At 47.9% G+C, this 27179-nt stretch overlaps 19 non-coding genes across 19 annotated transcripts; all 19 read right to left on the bottom strand.

Annotated features, from left to right (window-relative positions):
- Nucleotides 1–126: 126 nt before the first annotated feature.
- On the bottom strand, nucleotides 127–317 carry LOC142723923 (U2 spliceosomal RNA). The gene has a single exon (XR_012875779.1). It is a non-coding gene; the product is annotated as a U2 spliceosomal RNA (small nuclear RNA).
- Nucleotides 318–1594: 1277 nt separating this feature from the next.
- On the bottom strand, nucleotides 1595–1785 carry LOC142723922 (U2 spliceosomal RNA). The gene has a single exon (XR_012875778.1). It is a non-coding gene; the product is annotated as a U2 spliceosomal RNA (small nuclear RNA).
- Nucleotides 1786–3077: 1292 nt separating this feature from the next.
- LOC142723921 (U2 spliceosomal RNA) lies at nucleotides 3078–3268 on the bottom strand. Its single transcript, XR_012875777.1, has one exon. It is a non-coding gene; the product is annotated as a U2 spliceosomal RNA (small nuclear RNA).
- Nucleotides 3269–4560: 1292 nt separating this feature from the next.
- Nucleotides 4561–4751, bottom strand: LOC142723920 (U2 spliceosomal RNA). Its single transcript, XR_012875776.1, has one exon. It is a non-coding gene; the product is annotated as a U2 spliceosomal RNA (small nuclear RNA).
- Nucleotides 4752–6043: 1292 nt separating this feature from the next.
- On the bottom strand, nucleotides 6044–6234 carry LOC142723919 (U2 spliceosomal RNA). Its single transcript, XR_012875774.1, has one exon. It is a non-coding gene; the product is annotated as a U2 spliceosomal RNA (small nuclear RNA).
- A 1296-nt stretch (nucleotides 6235–7530) lies between these two features.
- On the bottom strand, nucleotides 7531–7721 carry LOC142724016 (U2 spliceosomal RNA). Its single transcript, XR_012875870.1, has one exon. It is a non-coding gene; the product is annotated as a U2 spliceosomal RNA (small nuclear RNA).
- A 1281-nt stretch (nucleotides 7722–9002) lies between these two features.
- On the bottom strand, nucleotides 9003–9201 carry LOC142724023 (U2 spliceosomal RNA). Its single transcript, XR_012875878.1, has one exon. It is a non-coding gene; the product is annotated as a U2 spliceosomal RNA (small nuclear RNA).
- A 1117-nt stretch (nucleotides 9202–10318) lies between these two features.
- Nucleotides 10319–10509, bottom strand: LOC142723918 (U2 spliceosomal RNA). Its single transcript, XR_012875773.1, has one exon. It is a non-coding gene; the product is annotated as a U2 spliceosomal RNA (small nuclear RNA).
- A 1292-nt stretch (nucleotides 10510–11801) lies between these two features.
- Nucleotides 11802–11992, bottom strand: LOC142723917 (U2 spliceosomal RNA). The gene has a single exon (XR_012875772.1). It is a non-coding gene; the product is annotated as a U2 spliceosomal RNA (small nuclear RNA).
- A 1288-nt stretch (nucleotides 11993–13280) lies between these two features.
- Nucleotides 13281–13471, bottom strand: LOC142723916 (U2 spliceosomal RNA). Its single transcript, XR_012875771.1, has one exon. It is a non-coding gene; the product is annotated as a U2 spliceosomal RNA (small nuclear RNA).
- A 1292-nt stretch (nucleotides 13472–14763) lies between these two features.
- LOC142723914 (U2 spliceosomal RNA) lies at nucleotides 14764–14954 on the bottom strand. Its single transcript, XR_012875770.1, has one exon. It is a non-coding gene; the product is annotated as a U2 spliceosomal RNA (small nuclear RNA).
- A 1300-nt stretch (nucleotides 14955–16254) lies between these two features.
- Nucleotides 16255–16445, bottom strand: LOC142723913 (U2 spliceosomal RNA). Its single transcript, XR_012875769.1, has one exon. It is a non-coding gene; the product is annotated as a U2 spliceosomal RNA (small nuclear RNA).
- A 1273-nt stretch (nucleotides 16446–17718) lies between these two features.
- On the bottom strand, nucleotides 17719–17909 carry LOC142723911 (U2 spliceosomal RNA). Its single transcript, XR_012875767.1, has one exon. It is a non-coding gene; the product is annotated as a U2 spliceosomal RNA (small nuclear RNA).
- A 1292-nt stretch (nucleotides 17910–19201) lies between these two features.
- On the bottom strand, nucleotides 19202–19392 carry LOC142723910 (U2 spliceosomal RNA). The gene has a single exon (XR_012875766.1). It is a non-coding gene; the product is annotated as a U2 spliceosomal RNA (small nuclear RNA).
- Nucleotides 19393–20688: 1296 nt separating this feature from the next.
- Nucleotides 20689–20879, bottom strand: LOC142723909 (U2 spliceosomal RNA). Its single transcript, XR_012875765.1, has one exon. It is a non-coding gene; the product is annotated as a U2 spliceosomal RNA (small nuclear RNA).
- A 1296-nt stretch (nucleotides 20880–22175) lies between these two features.
- Nucleotides 22176–22366, bottom strand: LOC142723908 (U2 spliceosomal RNA). Its single transcript, XR_012875763.1, has one exon. It is a non-coding gene; the product is annotated as a U2 spliceosomal RNA (small nuclear RNA).
- A 1296-nt stretch (nucleotides 22367–23662) lies between these two features.
- On the bottom strand, nucleotides 23663–23853 carry LOC142723907 (U2 spliceosomal RNA). The gene has a single exon (XR_012875762.1). It is a non-coding gene; the product is annotated as a U2 spliceosomal RNA (small nuclear RNA).
- Nucleotides 23854–25137: 1284 nt separating this feature from the next.
- On the bottom strand, nucleotides 25138–25328 carry LOC142723906 (U2 spliceosomal RNA). The gene has a single exon (XR_012875761.1). It is a non-coding gene; the product is annotated as a U2 spliceosomal RNA (small nuclear RNA).
- Nucleotides 25329–26624: 1296 nt separating this feature from the next.
- On the bottom strand, nucleotides 26625–26815 carry LOC142724029 (U2 spliceosomal RNA). Its single transcript, XR_012875882.1, has one exon. It is a non-coding gene; the product is annotated as a U2 spliceosomal RNA (small nuclear RNA).
- Between the last annotated feature and the right edge of the window lie 364 nt (nucleotides 26816–27179).

Genomic DNA, 27179 nt, shown 5'->3' with positions numbered 1-27179 from the left:
TCACTCATGCATTGTCCAACAGGTGTTGAAATAATGGGATTAAAAGGGGAGATCCCTTCAGAAAGACAGAAACAATAGCAAAGACAAAAAACACTTTTGGAATCTGCTTTTAGTCAACACATAAGGAAAGGGTGCACCGGTCCTGGAAATACTGCAATACCAGGTCAATGCGTGGAGTGGACAGAGCAAGCTCTATTTCCATCTCCCTGTTCTAAAAATCCATTTAATATATGGTCCCCAGATAGGGGACGTATCAGATATTAAACTGATAAGAACAGATACTACACTTGATCTTAGCCAAAAGGCCGAGAAGCGATAACCCGAACGGGCCGCGCGTTGCCCGAGCCTGCCCGATACTGCTGTTCAGCCCTTGCAGCGATTCAGCCTACTTCTAGGCAATTCCATGGGGCCCTGCAGGCTCACACACTCACAGCTACACGGGAGGTGAATAAAGGCCGGAGAGGAAGCCAGACAGGATTTGCTTCTTTTGCTTGCACCACAATGCAGTGCTGAAAGAGGAGGAATCTACATAAAAACGCCTTCCTGGCAACGCCCAAATGCCCTGCTGCCATGCAGATAAACACTGGCAGCGGCAGCAAGTGCATGCCCACAGCCACCCCTTGTTCCTTCACACCTTGTATCAGCTGTAATCCAGTCCAGTCCAGTGCTGCCTGCTGAGCAGCACTGACCAACACTGCCTGGGCCCAGGCTTTTATCTCTGAGGCCCCATTATGATGTCAGAAAGCTGGCTCTGGAATCCTGAGGGCTCCACTATGACACGTGCAAAGTTCCGTCTGAACTTTATATAAGACGGTGAGGCTCAGTCAGTCACTCAGTGTTGCCTGAGAGGGCAACACTGCAACAGCCGGCCGCCAGGCTGTCTTTTTTTTGCACAGCTAGTTGCCTCCAGGAGGCCACAAGAGGGAGACAAGGGACTGCAAAATGGAAAATAGGCATCCACCAACTTTACAGACAACTTCTCCTTGCTCCTACAACCTCCATCCTTGCACAGTTTGTTATTCTTCTAGGTAACATAGTAACAAATCCAAATTGCTGCTCTCTTTGTAGGCAAGCAAGGCTTTGTTGCAACTGCAATTCTTACTTCTTCTTGAAATGTAGGGACAACAGTACATTCCATCACATCCATCTAGTGTACACAGGTAGGTCCATTGTGGCGGGCAGGCGAGCGGGCGGGCTGCTTTATTGGCTGTTTGCTGTTCCCCTACTCCACTCCACTATTTGACTGTTGTGCTGCATCAATCAATCAATCAATCAATCAATCAATCAATCAATCAAGTGGCTGGCTCAGGTGCAGCTCTTTAACTTACCTAAAAGGGAGGGCGGAGAGAAGACAAGGAAGGTGAATGAGGTGTTCCAATGTGAAATGCCGGAAACACAGAAACACAGACGACACACAACAAGAGGTGGCAATCTATTCATTAATTGCATTTAATCAATGAGCTCATTATCACTCATGCATTGTCCAACAGGTGTTGAAATAATGGGATTAAAAGGGGAGATCCCTTCAGAAAGACAGAAACAATAGCAAAGACAAAAAACACTTTTGGAATCTGCTTTTAGTCAACACATAAGGAAAGGGTGCACCGGTCCTGGAAATACTGCAATACCAGGTCAATGCGTGGAGTGGACAGAGCAAGCTCTATTTCCATCTCCCTGTTCTAAAAATCCATTTAATATATGGTCCCCAGATAGGGGACGTATCAGATATTAAACTGATAAGAACAGATACTACACTTGATCTTAGCCAAAAGGCCGAGAAGCGATAACCCGAACGGGCCGCGCGTTGCCCGAGCCTGCCCGATACTGCTGTTCAGCCCTTGCAGCGATTCAGCCTACTTCTAGGCAATTCCATGGGGCCCTGCAGGCTCACACACTCACAGCTACACGGGAGGTGAATAAAGGCCGGAGAGGAAGCCAGACAGGATTTGCTTCTTTTGCTTGCACCACAATGCAGTGCTGAAAGAGGAGGAATCTACATAAAAACGCCTTCCTGGCAACGCCCAAATGCCCTGCTGCCATGCAGATAAACACTGGCAGCGGCAGCAAGTGCATGCCCACAGCCACCCCTTGTTCCTTCACACCTTGTATCAGCTGTAATCCAGTCCAGTCCAGTGCTGCCTGCTGAGCAGCACTGACCAACACTGCCTGGGCCCAGGCTTTTATCTCTGAGGCCCCATTATGATGTCAGAAAGCTGGCTCTGGAATCCTGAGGGCTCCACTATGACACGTGCAAAGTTCCGTCTGAACTTTATATAAGACGGTGAGGCTCAGTCAGTCACTCAGTGTTGCCTGAGAGGGCAACACTGCAACAGCCGGCCGCCAGGCTGTCTTTTTTTTGCACAGCTAGTTGCCTCCAGGAGGCCACAAGAGGGAGACAAGGGACTGCAAAATGGAAAATAGGCATCCACCAACTTTACAGACAACTTCTCCTTGCTCCTACAACCTCCATCCTTGCACAGTTTGTTATTCTTCTAGGTAACATAGTAACAAATCCAAATTGCTGCTCTCTTTGTAGGCAAGCAAGGCTTTGTTGCAACTGCAATTCTTACTTCTTCTTGAAATGTAGGGACGACAGTACATTCCATCACATCCATCTAGTGTACACAGGTAGGTCCATTGTGGCGGGCAGGCGAGCGGGCGGGCTGCTTTATTGGCTGTTTGCTGTTCCCCTACTCCACTCCACTATTTGACTGTTGTGCTGCATCAATCAATCAATCAATCAATCAATCAATCAATCAATCAATCAATCAATCAATCAGTGGCTGGCTCAGGTGCAGCTCTTTAACTTACCTAAAAGGGAGGGCGGAGAGAAGACAAGGAAGGTGAATGAGGTGTTCCAATGTGAAATGCCGGAAACACAGAAACACAGACGACACACAACAAGAGGTGGCAATCTATTCATTAATTGCATTTAATCAATGAGCTCATTATCACTCATGCATTGTCCAACAGGTGTTGAAATAATGGGATTAAAAGGGGAGATCCCTTCAGAAAGACAGAAACAATAGCAAAGACAAAAAACACTTTTGGAATCTGCTTTTAGTCAACACATAAGGAAAGGGTGCACCGGTCCTGGAAATACTGCAATACCAGGTCAATGCGTGGAGTGGACAGAGCAAGCTCTATTTCCATCTCCCTGTTCTAAAAATCCATTTAATATATGGTCCCCAGATAGGGGACGTATCAGATATTAAACTGATAAGAACAGATACTACACTTGATCTTAGCCAAAAGGCCGAGAAGCGATAACCCGAACGGGCCGCGCGTTGCCCGAGCCTGCCCGATACTGCTGTTCAGCCCTTGCAGCGATTCAGCCTACTTCTAGGCAATTCCATGGGGCCCTGCAGGCTCACACACTCACAGCTACACGGGAGGTGAATAAAGGCCGGAGAGGAAGCCAGACAGGATTTGCTTCTTTTGCTTGCACCACAATGCAGTGCTGAAAGAGGAGGAATCTACATAAAAACGCCTTCCTGGCAACGCCCAAATGCCCTGCTGCCATGCAGATAAACACTGGCAGCGGCAGCAAGTGCATGCCCACAGCCACCCCTTGTTCCTTCACACCTTGTATCAGCTGTAATCCAGTCCAGTCCAGTGCTGCCTGCTGAGCAGCACTGACCAACACTGCCTGGGCCCAGGCTTTTATCTCTGAGGCCCCATTATGATGTCAGAAAGCTGGCTCTGGAATCCTGAGGGCTCCACTATGACACGTGCAAAGTTCCGTCTGAACTTTATATAAGACGGTGAGGCTCAGTCAGTCACTCAGTGTTGCCTGAGAGGGCAACACTGCAACAGCCGGCCGCCAGGCTGTCTTTTTTTTGCACAGCTAGTTGCCTCCAGGAGGCCACAAGAGGGAGACAAGGGACTGCAAAATGGAAAATAGGCATCCACCAACTTTACAGACAACTTCTCCTTGCTCCTACAACCTCCATCCTTGCACAGTTTGTTATTCTTCTAGGTAACATAGTAACAAATCCAAATTGCTGCTCTCTTTGTAGGCAAGCAAGGCTTTGTTGCAACTGCAATTCTTACTTCTTCTTGAAATGTAGGGACGACAGTACATTCCATCACATCCATCTAGTGTACACAGGTAGGTCCATTGTGGCGGGCAGGCGAGCGGGCGGGCTGCTTTATTGGCTGTTTGCTGTTCCCCTACTCCACTCCACTATTTGACTGTTGTGCTGCATCAATCAATCAATCAATCAATCAATCAATCAATCAATCAATCAATCAATCAATCAGTGGCTGGCTCAGGTGCAGCTCTTTAACTTACCTAAAAGGGAGGGCGGAGAGAAGACAAGGAAGGTGAATGAGGTGTTCCAATGTGAAATGCCGGAAACACAGAAACACAGACGACACACAACAAGAGGTGGCAATCTATTCATTAATTGCATTTAATCAATGAGCTCATTATCACTCATGCATTGTCCAACAGGTGTTGAAATAATGGGATTAAAAGGGGAGATCCCTTCAGAAAGACAGAAACAATAGCAAAGACAAAAAACACTTTTGGAATCTGCTTTTAGTCAACACATAAGGAAAGGGTGCACCGGTCCTGGAAATACTGCAATACCAGGTCAATGCGTGGAGTGGACAGAGCAAGCTCTATTTCCATCTCCCTGTTCTAAAAATCCATTTAATATATGGTCCCCAGATAGGGGACGTATCAGATATTAAACTGATAAGAACAGATACTACACTTGATCTTAGCCAAAAGGCCGAGAAGCGATAACCCGAACGGGCCGCGCGTTGCCCGAGCCTGCCCGATACTGCTGTTCAGCCCTTGCAGCGATTCAGCCTACTTCTAGGCAATTCCATGGGGCCCTGCAGGCTCACACACTCACAGCTACACGGGAGGTGAATAAAGGCCGGAGAGGAAGCCAGACAGGATTTGCTTCTTTTGCTTGCACCACAATGCAGTGCTGAAAGAGGAGGAATCTACATAAAAACGCCTTCCTGGCAACGCCCAAATGCCCTGCTGCCATGCAGATAAACACTGGCAGCGGCAGCAAGTGCATGCCCACAGCCACCCCTTGTTCCTTCACACCTTGTATCAGCTGTAATCCAGTCCAGTCCAGTGCTGCCTGCTGAGCAGCACTGACCAACACTGCCTGGGCCCAGGCTTTTATCTCTGAGGCCCCATTATGATGTCAGAAAGCTGGCTCTGGAATCCTGAGGGCTCCACTATGACACGTGCAAAGTTCCGTCTGAACTTTATATAAGACGGTGAGGCTCAGTCAGTCACTCAGTGTTGCCTGAGAGGGCAACACTGCAACAGCCGGCCGCCAGGCTGTCTTTTTTTTGCACAGCTAGTTGCCTCCAGGAGGCCACAAGAGGGAGACAAGGGACTGCAAAATGGAAAATAGGCATCCACCAACTTTACAGACAACTTCTCCTTGCTCCTACAACCTCCATCCTTGCACAGTTTGTTATTCTTCTAGGTAACATAGTAACAAATCCAAATTGCTGCTCTCTTTGTAGGCAAGCAAGGCTTTGTTGCAACTGCAATTCTTACTTCTTCTTGAAATGTAGGGACGACAGTACATTCCATCACATCCATCTAGTGTACACAGGTAGGTCCATTGTGGCGGGCAGGCGAGCGGGCGGGCTGCTTTATTGGCTGTTTGCTGTTCCCCTACTCCACTCCACTATTTGACTGTTGTGCTGCATCAATCAATCAATCAATCAATCAATCAATCAATCAATCAATCAATCAATCAATCAGTGGCTGGCTCAGGTGCAGCTCTTTAACTTACCTAAAAGGGAGGGCGGAGAGAAGACAAGGAAGGTGAATGAGGTGTTCCAATGTGAAATGCCGGAAACACAGAAACACAGACGACACACAACAAGAGGTGGCAATCTATTCATTAATTGCATTTAATCAATGAGCTCATTATCACTCATGCATTGTCCAACAGGTGTTGAAATAATGGGATTAAAAGGGGAGATCCCTTCAGAAAGACAGAAACAATAGCAAAGACAAAAAACACTTTTGGAATCTGCTTTTAGTCAACACATAAGGAAAGGGTGCACCGGTCCTGGAAATACTGCAATACCAGGTCAATGCGTGGAGTGGACAGAGCAAGCTCTATTTCCATCTCCCTGTTCTAAAAATCCATTTAATATATGGTCCCCAGATAGGGGACGTATCAGATATTAAACTGATAAGAACAGATACTACACTTGATCTTAGCCAAAAGGCCGAGAAGCGATAACCCGAACGGGCCGCGCGTTGCCCGAGCCTGCCCGATACTGCTGTTCAGCCCTTGCAGCGATTCAGCCTACTTCTAGGCAATTCCATGGGGCCCTGCAGGCTCACACACTCACAGCTACACGGGAGGTGAATAAAGGCCGGAGAGGAAGCCAGACAGGATTTGCTTCTTTTGCTTGCACCACAATGCAGTGCTGAAAGAGGAGGAATCTACATAAAAACGCCTTCCTGGCAACGCCCAAATGCCCTGCTGCCATGCAGATAAACACTGGCAGCGGCAGCAAGTGCATGCCCACAGCCACCCCTTGTTCCTTCACACCTTGTATCAGCTGTAATCCAGTCCAGTCCAGTGCTGCCTGCTGAGCAGCACTGACCAACACTGCCTGGGCCCAGGCTTTTATCTCTGAGGCCCCATTATGATGTCAGAAAGCTGGCTCTGGAATCCTGAGGGCTCCACTATGACACGTGCAAAGTTCCGTCTGAACTTTATATAAGACGGTGAGGCTCAGTCAGTCACTCAGTGTTGCCTGAGAGGGCAACACTGCAACAGCCGGCCGCCAGGCTGTCTTTTTTTTGCACAGCTAGTTGCCTCCAGGAGGCCACAAGAGGGAGACAAGGGACTGCAAAATGGAAAATAGGCATCCACCAACTTTACAGACAACTTCTCCTTGCTCCTACAACCTCCATCCTTGCACAGTTTGTTATTCTTCTAGGTAACATAGTAACAAATCCAAATTGCTGCTCTCTTTGTAGGCAAGCAAGGCTTTGTTGCAACTGCAATTCTTACTTCTTCTTGAAATGTAGGGACGACAGTACATTCCATCACATCCATCTAGTGTACACAGGTAGGTCCATTGTGGCGGGCAGGCGAGCGGGCGGGCTGCTTTATTGGCTGTTTGCTGTTCCCCTACTCCACTCCACTATTTGACTGTTGTGCTGCATCAATCAATCAATCAATCAATCAATCAATCAATCAATCAATCAATCAATCAATCAATCAGTGGCTGGCTCAGGTGCAGCTCTTTAACTTACCTAAAAGGGAGGGCGGAGAGAAGACAAGGAAGGTGAATGAGGTGTTCCAATGTGAAATGCCGGAAACACAGAAACACAGACGACACACAACAAGAGGTGGCAATCTATTCATTAATTGCATTTAATCAATGAGCTCATTATCACTCATGCATTGTCCAACAGGTGTTGAAATAATGGGATTAAAAGGGGAGATCCCTTCAGAAAGACAGAAACAATAGCAAAGACAAAAAACACTTTTGGAATCTGCTTTTAGTCAACACATAAGGAAAGGGTGCACCGGTCCTGGAAATACTGCAATACCAGGTCAATGCGTGGAGTGGACAGAGCAAGCTCTATTTCCATCTCCCTGTTCTAAAAATCCATTTAATATATGGTCCCCAGATAGGGGACGTATCAGATATTAAACTGATAAGAACAGATACTACACTTGATCTTAGCCAAAAGGCCGAGAAGTGATAACCCGAACGGGCCGCGCGTTGCCCGAGCCTGCCCGATACTGCTGTTCAGCCCTTGCAGCGATTCAGCCTACTTCTAGGCAATTCCATGGGGCCCTGCAGGCTCACACACTCACAGCTACACGGGAGGTGAATAAAGGCCGGAGAGGAAGCCAGACAGGATTTGCTTCTTTTGCTTGCACCACAATGCAGTGCTGAAAGAGGAGGAATCTACATAAAAACGCCTTCCTGGCAACGCCCAAATGCCCTGCTGCCATGCAGATAAACACTGGCAGCGGCAGCAAGTGCATGCCCACAGCCACCCCTTGTTCCTTCACACCTTGTATCAGCTGTAATCCAGTCCAGTCCAGTGCTGCCTGCTGAGCAGCACTGACCAACACTGCCTGGGCCCAGGCTTTTATCTCTGAGGCCCCATTATGATGTCAGAAAGCTGGCTCTGGAATCCTGAGGGCTCCACTATGACACGTGCAAAGTTCCGTCTGAACTTTATATAAGACGGTGAGGCTCAGTCAGTCACTCAGTGTTGCCTGAGAGGGCAACACTGCAACAGCCGGCCGCCAGGCTGTCTTTTTTTTGCACAGCTAGTTGCCTCCAGGAGGCCACAAGAGGGAGACAAGGGACTGCAAAATGGAAAATAGGCATCCACCAACTTTACAGACAACTTCTCCTTGCTCCTACAACCTCCATCCTTGCACAGTTTGTTATTCTTCTAGGTAACATAGTAACAAATCCAAATTGCTGCTCTCTTTGTAGGCAAGCAAGGCTTTGTTGCAACTGCAATTCTTACTTCTTCTTGAAATGTAGGGACGACAGTACATTCCATCACATCCATCTAGTGTACACAGGTAGGTCCATTGTGGCGGGCAGGCGAGCGGGCGGGCTGCTTTATTGGCTGTTTGCTGTTCCCCTACTCCACTCCACTATTTGACTGTTGTGCTGCATCAATCAATCAATCAATCAATCAATCAATCAATCAATCAATCAAGTGGCTGGCTCAGGTGCAGCTCTTTAACTTACCTAAAAGGGAGGGCGGAGAGAAGACAAGGAAGGTGAATGAGGTGTTCCAATGTGAAATGCCGGAAACACAGAAACACAGACGACACACAACAAGAGGTGGCAATCTATTCATTAATTGCATTTAATCAATGAGCTCATTATCACTCATGCATTGTCCAACAGGTGTTGAAATAATGGGATTAAAAGGGGAGATCCCTTCAGAAAGACAGAAACAATAGCAAAGACAAAAAACACTTTTGGAATCTGCTTTTAGTCAACACATAAGGAAAGGGTGCACCGGTCCTGGAAATACTGCAATACCAGGTCAATGCGTGGAGTGGACAGAGCAAGCTCTATTTCCATCTCCCTGTTCTAAAAATCCATTTAATATATGGTCCCCAGGTCCCCAGATAGGGGACGTATCAGATATTAAACTGATAAGAACAGATACTACACTTGATCTTAGCCAAAAGGCCGAGAAGCGATAACCCGAACGGGCCGCGCGTTGCCCGAGCCTGCCCGATACTGCTGTTCAGCCCTTGCAGCGATTCAGCCTACTTCTAGGCAATTCCATGGGGCCCTGCAGGCTCACACACTCACAGCTACACGGGAGGTGAATAAAGGCCGGAGAGGAAGCCAGACAGGATTTGCTTCTTTTGCTTGCACCACAATGCAGTGCTGAAAGAGGAGGAATCTACATAAAAACGCCTTCCTGGCAACGCCCAAATGCCCTGCTGCCATGCAGATAAACACTGGCAGCGGCAGCAAGTGCATGCCCACAGCCACCCCTTGTTCCTTCACACCTTGTATCAGCTGTAATCCAGTCCAGTCCAGTGCTGCCTGCTGAGCAGCACTGACCAACACTGCCTGGGCCCAGGCTTTTATCTCTGAGGTGATGTCAGAAAGCTGGCTCTGGAATCCTGAGGGCTCCACTATGACACGTGCAAAGTTCCGTCTGAACTTTATATAAGGCGGTGAGGCTCAGTCAGTCACTCAGTGTTGCCTGAGAGGGCAACACTGCAACAGCCGGCCGCCAGGCTGTCTTTTTTTTGCACAGCTAGTTGCCTCCAGGAGGCCACAAGAGGGAGACAAGGGACTGCTCTTGAAATGTAGGGACGACAGTACATTCCATCACATCCATCTAGTGTACACAGGTAGGTCCATTGTGGCGGGCAGGCGAGCGGGCGGGCTGCTTTATTGGCTGTTTGCTGTTCCCCTACTCCACTCCACTATTTGACTGTTGTGCTGCATCAATCAATCAATCAATCAATCAATCAATCAATCAATCAATCAATCAATCAATCAGTGGCTGGCTCAGGTGCAGCTCTTTAACTTACCTAAAAGGGAGGGCGGAGAGAAGACAAGGAAGGTGAATGAGGTGTTCCAATGTGAAATGCCGGAAACACAGAAACACAGACGACACACAACAAGAGGTGGCAATCTATTCATTAATTGCATTTAATCAATGAGCTCATTATCACTCATGCATTGTCCAACAGGTGTTGAAATAATGGGATTAAAAGGGGAGATCCCTTCAGAAAGACAGAAACAATAGCAAAGACAAAAAACACTTTTGGAATCTGCTTTTAGTCAACACATAAGGAAAGGGTGCACCGGTCCTGGAAATACTGCAATACCAGGTCAATGCGTGGAGTGGACAGAGCAAGCTCTATTTCCATCTCCCTGTTCTAAAAATCCATTTAATATATGGTCCCCAGATAGGGGACGTATCAGATATTAAACTGATAAGAACAGATACTACACTTGATCTTAGCCAAAAGGCCGAGAAGCGATAACCCGAACGGGCCGCGCGTTGCCCGAGCCTGCCCGATACTGCTGTTCAGCCCTTGCAGCGATTCAGCCTACTTCTAGGCAATTCCATGGGGCCCTGCAGGCTCACACACTCACAGCTACACGGGAGGTGAATAAAGGCCGGAGAGGAAGCCAGACAGGATTTGCTTCTTTTGCTTGCACCACAATGCAGTGCTGAAAGAGGAGGAATCTACATAAAAACGCCTTCCTGGCAACGCCCAAATGCCCTGCTGCCATGCAGATAAACACTGGCAGCGGCAGCAAGTGCATGCCCACAGCCACCCCTTGTTCCTTCACACCTTGTATCAGCTGTAATCCAGTCCAGTCCAGTGCTGCCTGCTGAGCAGCACTGACCAACACTGCCTGGGCCCAGGCTTTTATCTCTGAGGCCCCATTATGATGTCAGAAAGCTGGCTCTGGAATCCTGAGGGCTCCACTATGACACGTGCAAAGTTCCGTCTGAACTTTATATAAGACGGTGAGGCTCAGTCAGTCACTCAGTGTTGCCTGAGAGGGCAACACTGCAACAGCCGGCCGCCAGGCTGTCTTTTTTTTGCACAGCTAGTTGCCTCCAGGAGGCCACAAGAGGGAGACAAGGGACTGCAAAATGGAAAATAGGCATCCACCAACTTTACAGACAACTTCTCCTTGCTCCTACAACCTCCATCCTTGCACAGTTTGTTATTCTTCTAGGTAACATAGTAACAAATCCAAATTGCTGCTCTCTTTGTAGGCAAGCAAGGCTTTGTTGCAACTGCAATTCTTACTTCTTCTTGAAATGTAGGGACGACAGTACATTCCATCACATCCATCTAGTGTACACAGGTAGGTCCATTGTGGCGGGCAGGCGAGCGGGCGGGCTGCTTTATTGGCTGTTTGCTGTTCCCCTACTCCACTCCACTATTTGACTGTTGTGCTGCATCAATCAATCAATCAATCAATCAATCAATCAATCAATCAATCAATCAATCAATCAGTGGCTGGCTCAGGTGCAGCTCTTTAACTTACCTAAAAGGGAGGGCGGAGAGAAGACAAGGAAGGTGAATGAGGTGTTCCAATGTGAAATGCCGGAAACACAGAAACACAGACGACACACAACAAGAGGTGGCAATCTATTCATTAATTGCATTTAATCAATGAGCTCATTATCACTCATGCATTGTCCAACAGGTGTTGAAATAATGGGATTAAAAGGGGAGATCCCTTCAGAAAGACAGAAACAATAGCAAAGACAAAAAACACTTTTGGAATCTGCTTTTAGTCAACACATAAGGAAAGGGTGCACCGGTCCTGGAAATACTGCAATACCAGGTCAATGCGTGGAGTGGACAGAGCAAGCTCTATTTCCATCTCCCTGTTCTAAAAATCCATTTAATATATGGTCCCCAGATAGGGGACGTATCAGATATTAAACTGATAAGAACAGATACTACACTTGATCTTAGCCAAAAGGCCGAGAAGCGATAACCCGAACGGGCCGCGCGTTGCCCGAGCCTGCCCGATACTGCTGTTCAGCCCTTGCAGCGATTCAGCCTACTTCTAGGCAATTCCATGGGGCCCTGCAGGCTCACACACTCACAGCTACACGGGAGGTGAATAAAGGCCGGAGAGGAAGCCAGACAGGATTTGCTTCTTTTGCTTGCACCACAATGCAGTGCTGAAAGAGGAGGAATCTACATAAAAACGCCTTCCTGGCAACGCCCAAATGCCCTGCTGCCATGCAGATAAACACTGGCAGCGGCAGCAAGTGCATGCCCACAGCCACCCCTTGTTCCTTCACACCTTGTATCAGCTGTAATCCAGTCCAGTCCAGTGCTGCCTGCTGAGCAGCACTGACCAACACTGCCTGGGCCCAGGCTTTTATCTCTGAGGCCCCATTATGATGTCAGAAAGCTGGCTCTGGAATCCTGAGGGCTCCACTATGACACGTGCAAAGTTCCGTCTGAACTTTATATAAGACGGTGAGGCTCAGTCAGTCACTCAGTGTTGCCTGAGAGGGCAACACTGCAACAGCCGGCCGCCAGGCTGTCTTTTTTTTGCACAGCTAGTTGCCTCCAGGAGGCCACAAGAGGGAGACAAGGGACTGCAAAATGGAAAATAGGCATCCACCAACTTTACAGACAACTTCTCCTTGCTCCTACAACCTCCATCCTTGCACAGTTTGTTATTCTTCTAGGTAACATAGTAACAAATCCAAATTGCTGCTCTCTTTGTAGGCAAGCAAGGCTTTGTTGCAACTGCAATTCTTACTTCTTCTTGAAATGTAGGGACGACAGTACATTCCATCACATCCATCTAGTGTACACAGGTAGGTCCATTGTGGCGGGCAGGCGAGCGGGCGGGCTGCTTTATTGGCTGTTTGCTGTTCCCCTACTCCACTCCACTATTTGACTGTTGTGCTGCATCAATCAATCAATCAATCAATCAATCAATCAATCAATCAATCAATCAATCAGTGGCTGGCTCAGGTGCAGCTCTTTAACTTACCTAAAAGGGAGGGCGGAGAGAAGACAAGGAAGGTGAATGAGGTGTTCCAATGTGAAATGCCGGAAACACAGAAACACAGACGACACACAACAAGAGGTGGCAATCTATTCATTAATTGCATTTAATCAATGAGCTCATTATCACTCATGCATTGTCCAACAGGTGTTGAAATAATGGGATTAAAAGGGGAGATCCCTTCAGAAAGACAGAAACAATAGCAAAGACAAAAAACACTTTTGGAATCTGCTTTTAGTCAACACATAAGGAAAGGGTGCACCGGTCCTGGAAATACTGCAATACCAGGTCAATGCGTGGAGTGGACAGAGCAAGCTCTATTTCCATCTCCCTGTTCTAAAAATCCATTTAATATATGGTCCCCAGATAGGGGACGTATCAGATATTAAACTGATAAGAACAGATACTACACTTGATCTTAGCCAAAAGGCCGAGAAGCGATAACCCGAACGGGCCGCGCGTTGCCCGAGCCTGCCCGATACTGCTGTTCAGCCCTTGCAGCGATTCAGCCTACTTCTAGGCAATTCCATGGGGCCCTGCAGGCTCACACACTCACAGCTACACGGGAGGTGAATAAAGGCCGGAGAGGAAGCCAGACAGGATTTGCTTCTTTTGCTTGCACCACAATGCAGTGCTGAAAGAGGAGGAATCTACATAAAAACGCCTTCCTGGCAACGCCCAAATGCCCTGCTGCCATGCAGATAAACACTGGCAGCGGCAGCAAGTGCATGCCCACAGCCACCCCTTGTTCCTTCACACCTTGTATCAGCTGTAATCCAGTCCAGTCCAGTGCTGCCTGCTGAGCAGCACTGACCAACACTGCCTGGGCCCAGGCTTTTATCTCTGAGGCCCCATTATGATGTCAGAAAGCTGGCTCTGGAATCCTGAGGGCTCCACTATGACACGTGCAAAGTTCCGTCTGAACTTTATATAAGACGGTGAGGCTCAGTCAGTCACTCAGTGTTGCCTGAGAGGGCAACACTGCAACAGCCGGCCGCCAGGCTGTCTTTTTTTTGCACAGCTAGTTGCCTCCAGGAGGCCACAAGAGGGAGACAAGGGACTGCAAAATGGAAAATAGGCATCCACCAACTTTACAGACAACTTCTCCTTGCTCCTACAACCTCCATCCTTGCACAGTTTGTTATTCTTCTAGGTAACATAGTAACAAATCCAAATTGCTGCTCTCTTTGTAGGCAAGCAAGGCTTTGTTGCAACTGCAATTCTTACTTCTTCTTGAAATGTAGGGACGACAGTACATTCCATCACATCCATCTAGTGTACACAGGTAGGTCCATTGTGGCGGGCAGGCGAGCGGGCGGGCTGCTTTATTGGCTGTTTGCTGTTCCCCTACTCCACTCCACTATTTGACTGTTGTGCTGCATCAATCAATCAATCAATCAATCAATCAATCAATCAATCAATCAATCAATCAATCAGTGGCTGGCTCAGGTGCAGCTCTTTAACTTACCTAAAAGGGAGGGCGGAGAGAAGACAAGGAAGGTGAATGAGGTGTTCCAATGTGAAATGCCGGAAACACAGAAACACAGACGACACACAACAAGAGGTGGCAATCTATTCATTAATTGCATTTAATCAATGAGCTCATTATCACTCATGCATTGTCCAACAGGTGTTGAAATAATGGGATTAAAAGGGGAGATCCCTTCAGAAAGACAGAAACAATAGCAAAGACAAAAAACACTTTTGGAATCTGCTTTTAGTCAACACATAAGGAAAGGGTGCACCGGTCCTGGAAATACTGCAATACCAGGTCAATGCGTGGAGTGGACAGAGCAAGCTCTATTTCCATCTCCCTGTTCTAAAAATCCATTTAATATATGGTCCCCAGATAGGGGACGTATCAGATATTAAACTGATAAGAACAGATACTACACTTGATCTTAGCCAAAAGGCCGAGAAGCGATAACCCGAACGGGCCGCGCGTTGCCCGAGCCTGCCCGATACTGCTGTTCAGCCCTTGCAGCGATTCAGCCTACTTCTAGGCAATTCCATGGGGCCCTGCAGGCTCACACACTCACAGCTACACGGGAGGTGAATAAAGGCCGGAGAGGAAGCCAGACAGGATTTGCTTCTTTTGCTTGCACCACAATGCAGTGCTGAAAGAGGAGGAATCTACATAAAAACGCCTTCCTGGCAACGCCCAAATGCCCTGCTGCCATGCAGATAAACACTGGCAGCGGCAGCAAGTGCATGCCCACAGCCACCCCTTGTTCCTTCACACCTTGTATCAGCTGTAATCCAGTCCAGTCCAGTGCTGCCTGCTGAGCAGCACTGACCAACACTGCCTGGGCCCAGGCTTTTATCTCTGAGGCCCCATTATGATGTCAGAAAGCTGGCTCTGGAATCCTGAGGGCTCCACTATGACACGTGCAAAGTTCCGTCTGAACTTTATATAAGACGGTGAGGCTCAGTCAGTCACTCAGTGTTGCCTGAGAGGGCAACACTGCAACAGCCGGCCGCCAGGCTGTCTTTTTTTTGCACAGCTAGTTGCCTCCAGGAGGCCACAAGAGGGAGACAAGGGACTGCAAAATGGAAAATAGGCATCCACCAACTTTACAGACAACTTCTCCTTGCTCCTACAACCTCCATCCTTGCACAGTTTGTTATTCTTCTAGGTAACATAGTAACAAATCCAAATTGCTGCTCTCTTTGTAGGCAAGCAAGGCTTTGTTGCAACTGCAATTCTTACTTCTTCTTGAAATGTAGGGACGACAGTACATTCCATCACATCCATCTAGTGTACACAGGTAGGTCCATTGTGGCGGGCAGGCGAGCGGGCGGGCTGCTTTATTGGCTGTTTGCTGTTCCCCTACTCCACTCCACTATTTGACTGTTGTGCTGCATCAATCAATCAATCAATCAATCAATCAATCAATCAATCAATCAATCAATCAATCAATCAATCAGTGGCTGGCTCAGGTGCAGCTCTTTAACTTACCTAAAAGGGAGGGCGGAGAGAAGACAAGGAAGGTGAATGAGGTGTTCCAATGTGAAATGCCGGAAACACAGAAACACAGACGACACACAACAAGAGGTGGCAATCTATTCATTAATTGCATTTAATCAATGAGCTCATTATCACTCATGCATTGTCCAACAGGTGTTGAAATAATGGGATTAAAAGGGGAGATCCCTTCAGAAAGACAGAAACAATAGCAAAGACAAAAAACACTTTTGGAATCTGCTTTTAGTCAACACATAAGGAAAGGGTGCACCGGTCCTGGAAATACTGCAATACCAGGTCAATGCGTGGAGTGGACAGAGCAAGCTCTATTTCCATCTCCCTGTTCTAAAAATCCATTTAATATATGGTCCCCAGATAGGGGACGTATCAGATATTAAACTGATAAGAACAGATACTACACTTGATCTTAGCCAAAAGGCCGAGAAGCGATAACCCGAACGGGCCGCGCGTTGCCCGAGCCTGCCCGATACTGCTGTTCAGCCCTTGCAGCGATTCAGCCTACTTCTAGGCAATTCCATGGGGCCCTGCAGGCTCACACACTCACAGCTACACGGGAGGTGAATAAAGGCCGGAGAGGAAGCCAGACAGGATTTGCTTCTTTTGCTTGCACCACAATGCAGTGCTGAAAGAGGAGGAATCTACATAAAAACGCCTTCCTGGCAACGCCCAAATGCCCTGCTGCCATGCAGATAAACACTGGCAGCGGCAGCAAGTGCATGCCCACAGCCACCCCTTGTTCCTTCACACCTTGTATCAGCTGTAATCCAGTCCAGTCCAGTGCTGCCTGCTGAGCAGCACTGACCAACACTGCCTGGGCCCAGGCTTTTATCTCTGAGGCCCCATTATGATGTCAGAAAGCTGGCTCTGGAATCCTGAGGGCTCCACTATGACACGTGCAAAGTTCCGTCTGAACTTTATATAAGACGGTGAGGCTCAGTCAGTCACTCAGTGTTGCCTGAGAGGGCAACACTGCAACAGCCGGCCGCCAGGCTGTCTTTTTTTTGCACAGCTAGTTGCCTCCAGGAGGCCACAAGAGGGAGACAAGGGACTGCAAAATGGAAAATAGGCATCCACCAACTTTACAGACAACTTCTCCTTGCTCCTACAACCTCCATCCTTGCACAGTTTGTTATTCTTCTAGGTAACATAGTAACAAATCCAAATTGCTGCTCTCTTTGTAGGCAAGCAAGGCTTTGTTGCAACTGCAATTCTTACTTCTTCTTGAAATGTAGGGACGACAGTACATTCCATCACATCCATCTAGTGTACACAGGTAGGTCCATTGTGGCGGGCAGGCGAGCGGGCGGGCTGCTTTATTGGCTGTTTGCTGTTCCCCTACTCCACTCCACTATTTGACTGTTGTGCTGCAATCAATCAATCAATCAATCAATCAATCAATCAATCAGTGGCTGGCTCAGGTGCAGCTCTTTAACTTACCTAAAAGGGAGGGCGGAGAGAAGACAAGGAAGGTGAATGAGGTGTTCCAATGTGAAATGCCGGAAACACAGAAACACAGACGACACACAACAAGAGGTGGCAATCTATTCATTAATTGCATTTAATCAATGAGCTCATTATCACTCATGCATTGTCCAACAGGTGTTGAAATAATGGGATTAAAAGGGGAGATCCCTTCAGAAAGACAGAAACAATAGCAAAGACAAAAAACACTTTTGGAATCTGCTTTTAGTCAACACATAAGGAAAGGGTGCACCGGTCCTGGAAATACTGCAATACCAGGTCAATGCGTGGAGTGGACAGAGCAAGCTCTATTTCCATCTCCCTGTTCTAAAAATCCATTTAATATATGGTCCCCAGATAGGGGACGTATCAGATATTAAACTGATAAGAACAGATACTACACTTGATCTTAGCCAAAAGGCCGAGAAGCGATAACCCGAACGGGCCGCGCGTTGCCCGAGCCTGCCCGATACTGCTGTTCAGCCCTTGCAGCGATTCAGCCTACTTCTAGGCAATTCCATGGGGCCCTGCAGGCTCACACACTCACAGCTACACGGGAGGTGAATAAAGGCCGGAGAGGAAGCCAGACAGGATTTGCTTCTTTTGCTTGCACCACAATGCAGTGCTGAAAGAGGAGGAATCTACATAAAAACGCCTTCCTGGCAACGCCCAAATGCCCTGCTGCCATGCAGATAAACACTGGCAGCGGCAGCAAGTGCATGCCCACAGCCACCCCTTGTTCCTTCACACCTTGTATCAGCTGTAATCCAGTCCAGTCCAGTGCTGCCTGCTGAGCAGCACTGACCAACACTGCCTGGGCCCAGGCTTTTATCTCTGAGGCCCCATTATGATGTCAGAAAGCTGGCTCTGGAATCCTGAGGGCTCCACTATGACACGTGCAAAGTTCCGTCTGAACTTTATATAAGACGGTGAGGCTCAGTCAGTCACTCAGTGTTGCCTGAGAGGGCAACACTGCAACAGCCGGCCGCCAGGCTGTCTTTTTTTTGCACAGCTAGTTGCCTCCAGGAGGCCACAAGAGGGAGACAAGGGACTGCAAAATGGAAAATAGGCATCCACCAACTTTACAGACAACTTCTCCTTGCTCCTACAACCTCCATCCTTGCACAGTTTGTTATTCTTCTAGGTAACATAGTAACAAATCCAAATTGCTGCTCTCTTTGTAGGCAAGCAAGGCTTTGTTGCAACTGCAATTCTTACTTCTTCTTGAAATGTAGGGACGACAGTACATTCCATCACATCCATCTAGTGTACACAGGTAGGTCCATTGTGGCGGGCAGGCGAGCGGGCGGGCTGCTTTATTGGCTGTTTGCTGTTCCCCTACTCCACTCCACTATTTGACTGTTGTGCTGCATCAATCAATCAATCAATCAATCAATCAATCAATCAATCAATCAATCAATCAATCAGTGGCTGGCTCAGGTGCAGCTCTTTAACTTACCTAAAAGGGAGGGCGGAGAGAAGACAAGGAAGGTGAATGAGGTGTCACAATGTGAAATGCCGGAAACACAGAAACACAGACGACACACAACAAGAGGTGGCAATCTATTCATTAATTGCATTTAATCAATGAGCTCATTATCACTCATGCATTGTCCAACAGGTGTTGAAATAATGGGATTAAAAGGGGAGATCCCTTCAGAAAGACAGAAACAATAGCAAAGACAAAAAACACTTTTGGAATCTGCTTTTAGTCAACACATAAGGAAAGGGTGCACCGGTCCTGGAAATACTGCAATACCAGGTCAATGCGTGGAGTGGACAGAGCAAGCTCTATTTCCATCTCCCTGTTCTAAAAATCCATTTAATATATGGTCCCCAGATAGGGGACGTATCAGATATTAAACTGATAAGAACAGATACTACACTTGATCTTAGCCAAAAGGCCGAGAAGCGATAACCCGAACGGGCCGCGCGTTGCCCGAGCCTGCCCGATACTGCTGTTCAGCCCTTGCAGCGATTCAGCCTACTTCTAGGCAATTCCATGGGGCCCTGCAGGCTCACACACTCACAGCTACACGGGAGGTGAATAAAGGCCGGAGAGGAAGCCAGACAGGATTTGCTTCTTTTGCTTGCACCACAATGCAGTGCTGAAAGAGGAGGAATCTACATAAAAACGCCTTCCTGGCAACGCCCAAATGCCCTGCTGCCATGCAGATAAACACTGGCAGCGGCAGCAAGTGCATGCCCACAGCCACCCCTTGTTCCTTCACACCTTGTATCAGCTGTAATCCAGTCCAGTCCAGTGCTGCCTGCTGAGCAGCACTGACCAACACTGCCTGGGCCCAGGCTTTTATCTCTGAGGCCCCATTATGATGTCAGAAAGCTGGCTCTGGAATCCTGAGGGCTCCACTATGACACGTGCAAAGTTCCGTCTGAACTTTATATAAGACGGTGAGGCTCAGTCAGTCACTCAGTGTTGCCTGAGAGGGCAACACTGCAACAGCCGGCCGCCAGGCTGTCTTTTTTTTGCACAGCTAGTTGCCTCCAGGAGGCCACAAGAGGGAGACAAGGGACTGCAAAATGGAAAATAGGCATCCACCAACTTTACAGACAACTTCTCCTTGCTCCTACAACCTCCATCCTTGCACAGTTTGTTATTCTTCTAGGTAACATAGTAACAAATCCAAATTGCTGCTCTCTTTGTAGGCAAGCAAGGCTTTGTTGCAACTGCAATTCTTACTTCTTCTTGAAATGTAGGGACGACAGTACATTCCATCACATCCATCTAGTGTACACAGGTAGGTCCATTGTGGCGGGCAGGCGAGCGGGCGGGCTGCTTTATTGGCTGTTTGCTGTTCCCCTACTCCACTCCACTATTTGACTGTTGTGCTGCATCAATCAATCAATCAATCAATCAATCAATCAATCAATCAATCAATCAATCAATCAATCAGTGGCTGGCTCAGGTGCAGCTCTTTAACTTACCTAAAAGGGAGGGCGGAGAGAAGACAAGGAAGGTGAATGAGGTGTTCCAATGTGAAATGCCGGAAACACAGAAACACAGACGACACACAACAAGAGGTGGCAATCTATTCATTAATTGCATTTAATCAATGAGCTCATTATCACTCATGCATTGTCCAACAGGTGTTGAAATAATGGGATTAAAAGGGGAGATCCCTTCAGAAAGACAGAAACAATAGCAAAGACAAAAAACACTTTTGGAATCTGCTTTTAGTCAACACATAAGGAAAGGGTGCACCGGTCCTGGAAATACTGCAATACCAGGTCAATGCGTGGAGTGGACAGAGCAAGCTCTATTTCCATCTCCCTGTTCTAAAAATCCATTTAATATATGGTCCCCAGATAGGGGACGTATCAGATATTAAACTGATAAGAACAGATACTACACTTGATCTTAGCCAAAAGGCCGAGAAGCGATAACCCGAACGGGCCGCGCGTTGCCCGAGCCTGCCCGATACTGCTGTTCAGCCCTTGCAGCGATTCAGCCTACTTCTAGGCAATTCCATGGGGCCCTGCAGGCTCACACACTCACAGCTACACGGGAGGTGAATAAAGGCCGGAGAGGAAGCCAGACAGGATTTGCTTCTTTTGCTTGCACCACAATGCAGTGCTGAAAGAGGAGGAATCTACATAAAAACGCCTTCCTGGCAACGCCCAAATGCCCTGCTGCCATGCAGATAAACACTGGCAGCGGCAGCAAGTGCATGCCCACAGCCACCCCTTGTTCCTTCACACCTTGTATCAGCTGTAATCCAGTCCAGTCCAGTGCTGCCTGCTGAGCAGCACTGACCAACACTGCCTGGGCCCAGGCTTTTATCTCTGAGGCCCCATTATGATGTCAGAAAGCTGGCTCTGGAATCCTGAGGGCTCCACTATGACACGTGCAAAGTTCCGTCTGAACTTTATATAAGACGGTGAGGCTCAGTCAGTCACTCAGTGTTGCCTGAGAGGGCAACACTGCAACAGCCGGCCGCCAGGCTGTCTTTTTTTTGCACAGCTAGTTGCCTCCAGGAGGCCACAAGAGGGAGACAAGGGACTGCAAAATGGAAAATAGGCATCCACCAACTTTACAGACAACTTCTCCTTGCTCCTACAACCTCCATCCTTGCACAGTTTGTTATTCTTCTAGGTAACATAGTAACAAATCCAAATTGCTGCTCTCTTTGTAGGCAAGCAAGGCTTTGTTGCAACTGCAATTCTTACTTCTTCTTGAAATGTAGGGACGACAGTACATTCCATCACATCCATCTAGTGTACACAGGTAGGTCCATTGTGGCGGGCAGGCGAGCGGGCGGGCTGCTTTATTGGCTGTTTGCTGTTCCCCTACTCCACTCCACTATTTGACTGTTGTGCTGCATCAATCAATCAATCAATCAATCAATCAATCAATCAATCAATCAATCAATCAATCAATCAGTGGCTGGCTCAGGTGCAGCTCTTTAACTTACCTAAAAGGGAGGGCGGAGAGAAGACAAGGAAGGTGAATGAGGTGTTCCAATGTGAAATGCCGGAAACACAGAAACACAGACGACACACAACAAGAGGTGGCAATCTATTCATTAATTGCATTTAATCAATGAGCTCATTATCACTCATGCATTGTCCAACAGGTGTTGAAATAATGGGATTAAAAGGGGAGATCCCTTCAGAAAGACAGAAACAATAGCAAAGACAAAAAACACTTTTGGAATCTGCTTTTAGTCAACACATAAGGAAAGGGTGCACCGGTCCTGGAAATACTGCAATACCAGGTCAATGCGTGGAGTGGACAGAGCAAGCTCTATTTCCATCTCCCTGTTCTAAAAATCCATTTAATATATGGTCCCCAGATAGGGGACGTATCAGATATTAAACTGATAAGAACAGATACTACACTTGATCTTAGCCAAAAGGCCGAGAAGCGATAACCCGAACGGGCCGCGCGTTGCCCGAGCCTGCCCGATACTGCTGTTCAGCCCTTGCAGCGATTCAGCCTACTTCTAGGCAATTCCATGGGGCCCTGCAGGCTCACACACTCACAGCTACACGGGAGGTGAATAAAGGCCGGAGAGGAAGCCAGACAGGATTTGCTTCTTTTGCTTGCACCACAATGCAGTGCTGAAAGAGGAGGAATCTACATAAAAACGCCTTCCTGGCAACGCCCAAATGCCCTGCTGCCATGCAGATAAACACTGGCAGCGGCAGCAAGTGCATGCCCACAGCCACCCCTTGTTCCTTCACACCTTGTATCAGCTGTAATCCAGTCCTGTCCAGTGCTGCCTGCTGAGCAGCACTGACCAACACTGCCTGGGCCCAGGCTTTTATCTCTGAGGCCCCATTATGATGTCAGAAAGCTGGCTCTGGAATCCTGAGGGCTCCACTATGACACGTGCAAAGTTCCGTCTGAACTTTATATAAGACGGTGAGGCTCAGTCAGTCACTCAGTGTTGCCTGAGAGGGCAACACTGCAACAGCCGGCCGCGCAACACTGCAACAGCCGGCCGCCAGGCTGTCTTTTTTTTTGCACAGCTAGTTGCCTCCAGGAGGCCACAAGAGGGAGACAAGGGACTGCAAAATGGAAAATAGGCATCCACCAACTTTACAGACAACTTCTCCTTGCTCCTACAACCTCCATCCTTGCACAGTTTGTTATTCTTCTAGGTAACATAGTAACAAATCCAAATTGCTGCTCTCTTTGTAGGCAAGCAAGGCTTTGTTGCAACTGCAATTCTTACTTCTTCTTGAAATGTAGGGACGACAGTACATTCCATCACATCCATCTAGTGTACACAGGTAGGTCCATTGTGGCGGGCAGGCGAGCGGGCGGGCTGCTTTATTGGCTGTTTGCTGTTCCCCTACTCCACTCCACTATTTGACTGTTGTGCTGCATCAATCAATCAATCAATCAATCAATCAATCAATCAGTGGCTGGCTCAGGTGCAGCTCTTTAACTTACCTAAAAGGGAGGGCGGAGAGAAGACAAGGAAGGTGAATGAGGTGTTCCAATGTGAAATGCCGGAAACACAGAAACACAGACGACACACAACAAGAGGTGGCAATCTATTCATTAATTGCATTTAATCAATGAGCTCATTATCACTCATGCATTGTCCAACAGGTGTTGAAATAATGGGATTAAAAGGGGAGATCCCTTCAGAAAGACAGAAACAATAGCAAAGACAAAAAACACTTTTGGAATCTGCTTTTAGTCAACACATAAGGAAAGGGTGCACCGGTCCTGGAAATACTGCAATACCAGGTCAATGCGTGGAGTGGACAGAGCAAGCTCTATTTCCATCTCCCTGTTCTAAAAATCCATTTAATATATGGTCCCCAGATAGGGGACGTATCAGATATTAAACTGATAAGAACAGATACTACACTTGATCTTAGCCAAAAGGCCGAGAAGCGATAACCCGAACGGGCCGCGCGTTGCCCGAGCCTGCCCGATACTGCTGTTCAGCCCTTGCAGCGATTCAGCCTACTTCTAGGCAATTCCATGGGGCCCTGCAGGCTCACACACTCACAGCTACACGGGAGGTGAATAAAGGCCGGAGAGGAAGCCAGACAGGATTTGCTTCTTTTGCTTGCACCACAATGCAGTGCTGAAAGAGGAGGAATCTACATAAAAACGCCTTCCTGGCAACGCCCAAATGCCCTGCTGCCATGCAGATAAACACTGGCAGCGGCAGCAAGTGCATGCCCACAGCCACCCCTTGTTCCTTCACACCTTGTATCAGCTGTAATCCAGTCCAGTCCAGTGCTGCCTGCTGAGCAGCACTGACCAACACTGCCTGGGCCCAGGCTTTTATCTCTGAGGCCCCATTATGATGTCAGAAAGCTGGCTCTGGAATCCTGAGGGCTCCACTATGACACGTGCAAAGTTCCGTCTGAACTTTATATAAGACGGTGAGGCTCAGTCAGTCACTCAGTGTTGCCTGAGAGGGCAACACTGCAACAGCCGGCCGCCAGGCTGTCTTTTTTTTGCACAGCTAGTTGCCTCCAGGAGGCCACAAGAGGGAGACAAGGGACTGCAAAATGGAAAATAGGCATCCACCAACTTTACAGACAACTTCTCCTTGCTCCTACAACCTCCATCCTTGCACAGTTTGTTATTCTTCTAGGTAACATAGTAACAAATCCAAATTGCTGCTCTCTTTGTAGGCAAGCAAGGCTTTGTTGCAACTGCAATTCTTACTTCTTCTTGAAATGTAGGGACGACAGTACATTCCATCACATCCATCTAGTGTACACAGGTAGGTCCATTGTGGCGGGCAGGCGAGCGGGCGGGCTGCTTTATTGGCTGTTTGCTGTTCCCCTACTCCACTCCACTATTTGACTGTTGTGCTGCATCAATCAATCAATCAATCAATCAATCAATCAATCAATCAATCAATCAGTGGCTGGCTCAGGTGCAGCTCTTTAACTTACCTAAAAGGGAGGGCGGAGAGAAGACAAGGAAGGTGAATGAGGTGTTCCAATGTGAAATGCCGGAAACACAGAAACACAGACGACACACAACAAGAGGTGGCAATCTATTCATTAATTGCATTTAATCAATGAGCTCATTATCACTCATGCATTGTCCAACAGGTGTTGAAATAATGGGATTAAAAGGGGAGATCCCTTCAGAAAGACAGAAACAATAGCAAAGACAAAAAACACTTTTGGAATCTGCTTTTAGTCAACACATAAGGAAAGGGTGCACCGGTCCTGGAAATACTGCAATACCAGGTCAATGCGTGGAGTGGACAGAGCAAGCTCTATTTCCATCTCCCTGTTCTAAAAATCCATTTAATATATGGTCCCCAGATAGGGGACGTATCAGATATTAAACTGATAAGAACAGATACTACACTTGATCTTAGCCAAAAGGCCGAGAAGCGATAACCCGAACGGGCCGCGCGTTGCCCGAGCCTGCCCGATACTGCTGTTCAGCCCTTGCAGCGATTCAGCCTACTTCTAGGCAATTCCATGGGGCCCTGCAGGCTCACACACTCACAGCTACACGGGAGGTGAATAAAGGCCGGAGAGGAAGCCAGACAGGATTTGCTTCTTTTGCTTGCACCACAATGCAGTGCTGAAAGAGGAGGAATCTACATAAAAACGCCTTCCTGGCAACGCCCAAATGCCCTGCTGCCATGCAGATAAACACTGGCAGCGGCAGCAAGTGCATGCCCACAGCCACCCCTTGTTCCTTCACACCTTGTATCAGCTGTAATCCAGTCCAGTCCAGTGCTGCCTGCTGAGCAGCACTGACCAACACTGCCTGGGCCCAGGCTTTTATCTCTGAGGCCCCATTATGATGTCAGAAAGCTGGCTCTGGAATCCTGAGGGCTCCACTATGACACGTGCAAAGTTCCGTCTGAACTTTATATAAGCCGGTGAGGCTCAGTCAGTCACTCAGTGTTGCCTGAGAGGGCAACACTGCAACAGCCGGCCGCCAGGCTGTCTTTTTTTTGCACAGCTAGTTGCCTCCAGGAGGCCACAAGAGGGAGACAAGGGACTGCAAAATGGAAAATAGGCATCCACCAACTTTACAGACAACTTCTCCTTGCTCCTACAACCTCCATCCTTGCACAGTTTGTTATTCTTCTAGGTAACATAGTAACAAATCCAAATTGCTGCTCTCTTTGTAGGCAAGCAAGGCTTTGTTGCAACTGCAATTCTTACTTCTTCTTGAAATGTAGGGACGACAGTACATTCCATCACATCCATCTAGTGTACACAGGTAGGTCCATTGTGGCGGGCAGGCGAGCGGGCGGGCTGCTTTATTGGCTGTTTGCTGTTCCCCTACTCCACTCCACTATTTGACTGTTGTGCTGCATCAATCAATCAATCAATCAATCAATCAATCAATCAATCAATCAATCAATCAATCAATCAGTGGCTGGCTCAGGTGCAGCTCTTTAACTTACCTAAAAGGGAGGGCGGAGAGAAGACAAGGAAGGTGAATGAGGTGTTCCAATGTGAAATGCCGGAAACACAGAAACACAGACGACACACAACAAGAGGTGGCAATCTATTCATTAATTGCATTTAATCAATGAGCTCATTATCACTCATGCATTGTCCAACAGGTGTTGAAATAATGGGATTAAAAGGGGAGATCCCTTCAGAAAGACAGAAACAATAGCAAAGACAAAAAACACTTTTGGAATCTGCTTTTAGTCAACACATAAGGAAAGGGTGCACCGGTCCTGGAAATACTGCAATACCAGGTCAATGCGTGGAGTGGACAGAGCAAGCTCTATTTCCATCTCCCTGTTCTAAAAATCCATTTAATATATGGTCCCCAGATAGGCGACGTATCAGATATTAAACTGATAAGAACAGATACTACACTTGATCTTAGCCAAAAGGCCGAGAAGCGATAACCCGAACGGGCCGCGCGTTGCCCGAGCCTGCCCGATACTGCTGTTCAGCCCTTGCAGCGATTCAGCCTACTTCTAGGCAATTCCATGGGGCCCTGCAGGCTCACACACTCACAGCTACACGGGAGGTGAATAAAGGCCGGAGAGGAAGCCAGACAGGATTTGCTTCTTTTGCTTGCACCACAATGCAGTGCTGAAAGAGGAGGAATCTACATAAAAACGCCTTCCTGGCAACGCCCAAATGCCCTGCTGCCATGCAGATAAACACTGGCAGCGGCAGCAAGTGCATGCCCACAGCCACCCCTTGTTCCTTCACACCTTGTATCAGCTGTAATCCAGTCCAGTCCAGTGCTGCCTGCTGAGCA

The sequence above is a fragment of the Rhinoderma darwinii genome, unplaced genomic scaffold, assembly GCF_050947455.1.
Source record: "Rhinoderma darwinii isolate aRhiDar2 unplaced genomic scaffold, aRhiDar2.hap1 Scaffold_568, whole genome shotgun sequence".
Classification (NCBI taxonomy): Eukaryota; Metazoa; Chordata; class Amphibia; order Anura; family Rhinodermatidae; genus Rhinoderma; species Rhinoderma darwinii.
The sequence above is the reverse complement of the archived record's forward strand: the minus strand, read 5'-3'. Positions and strand labels throughout refer to the sequence as shown.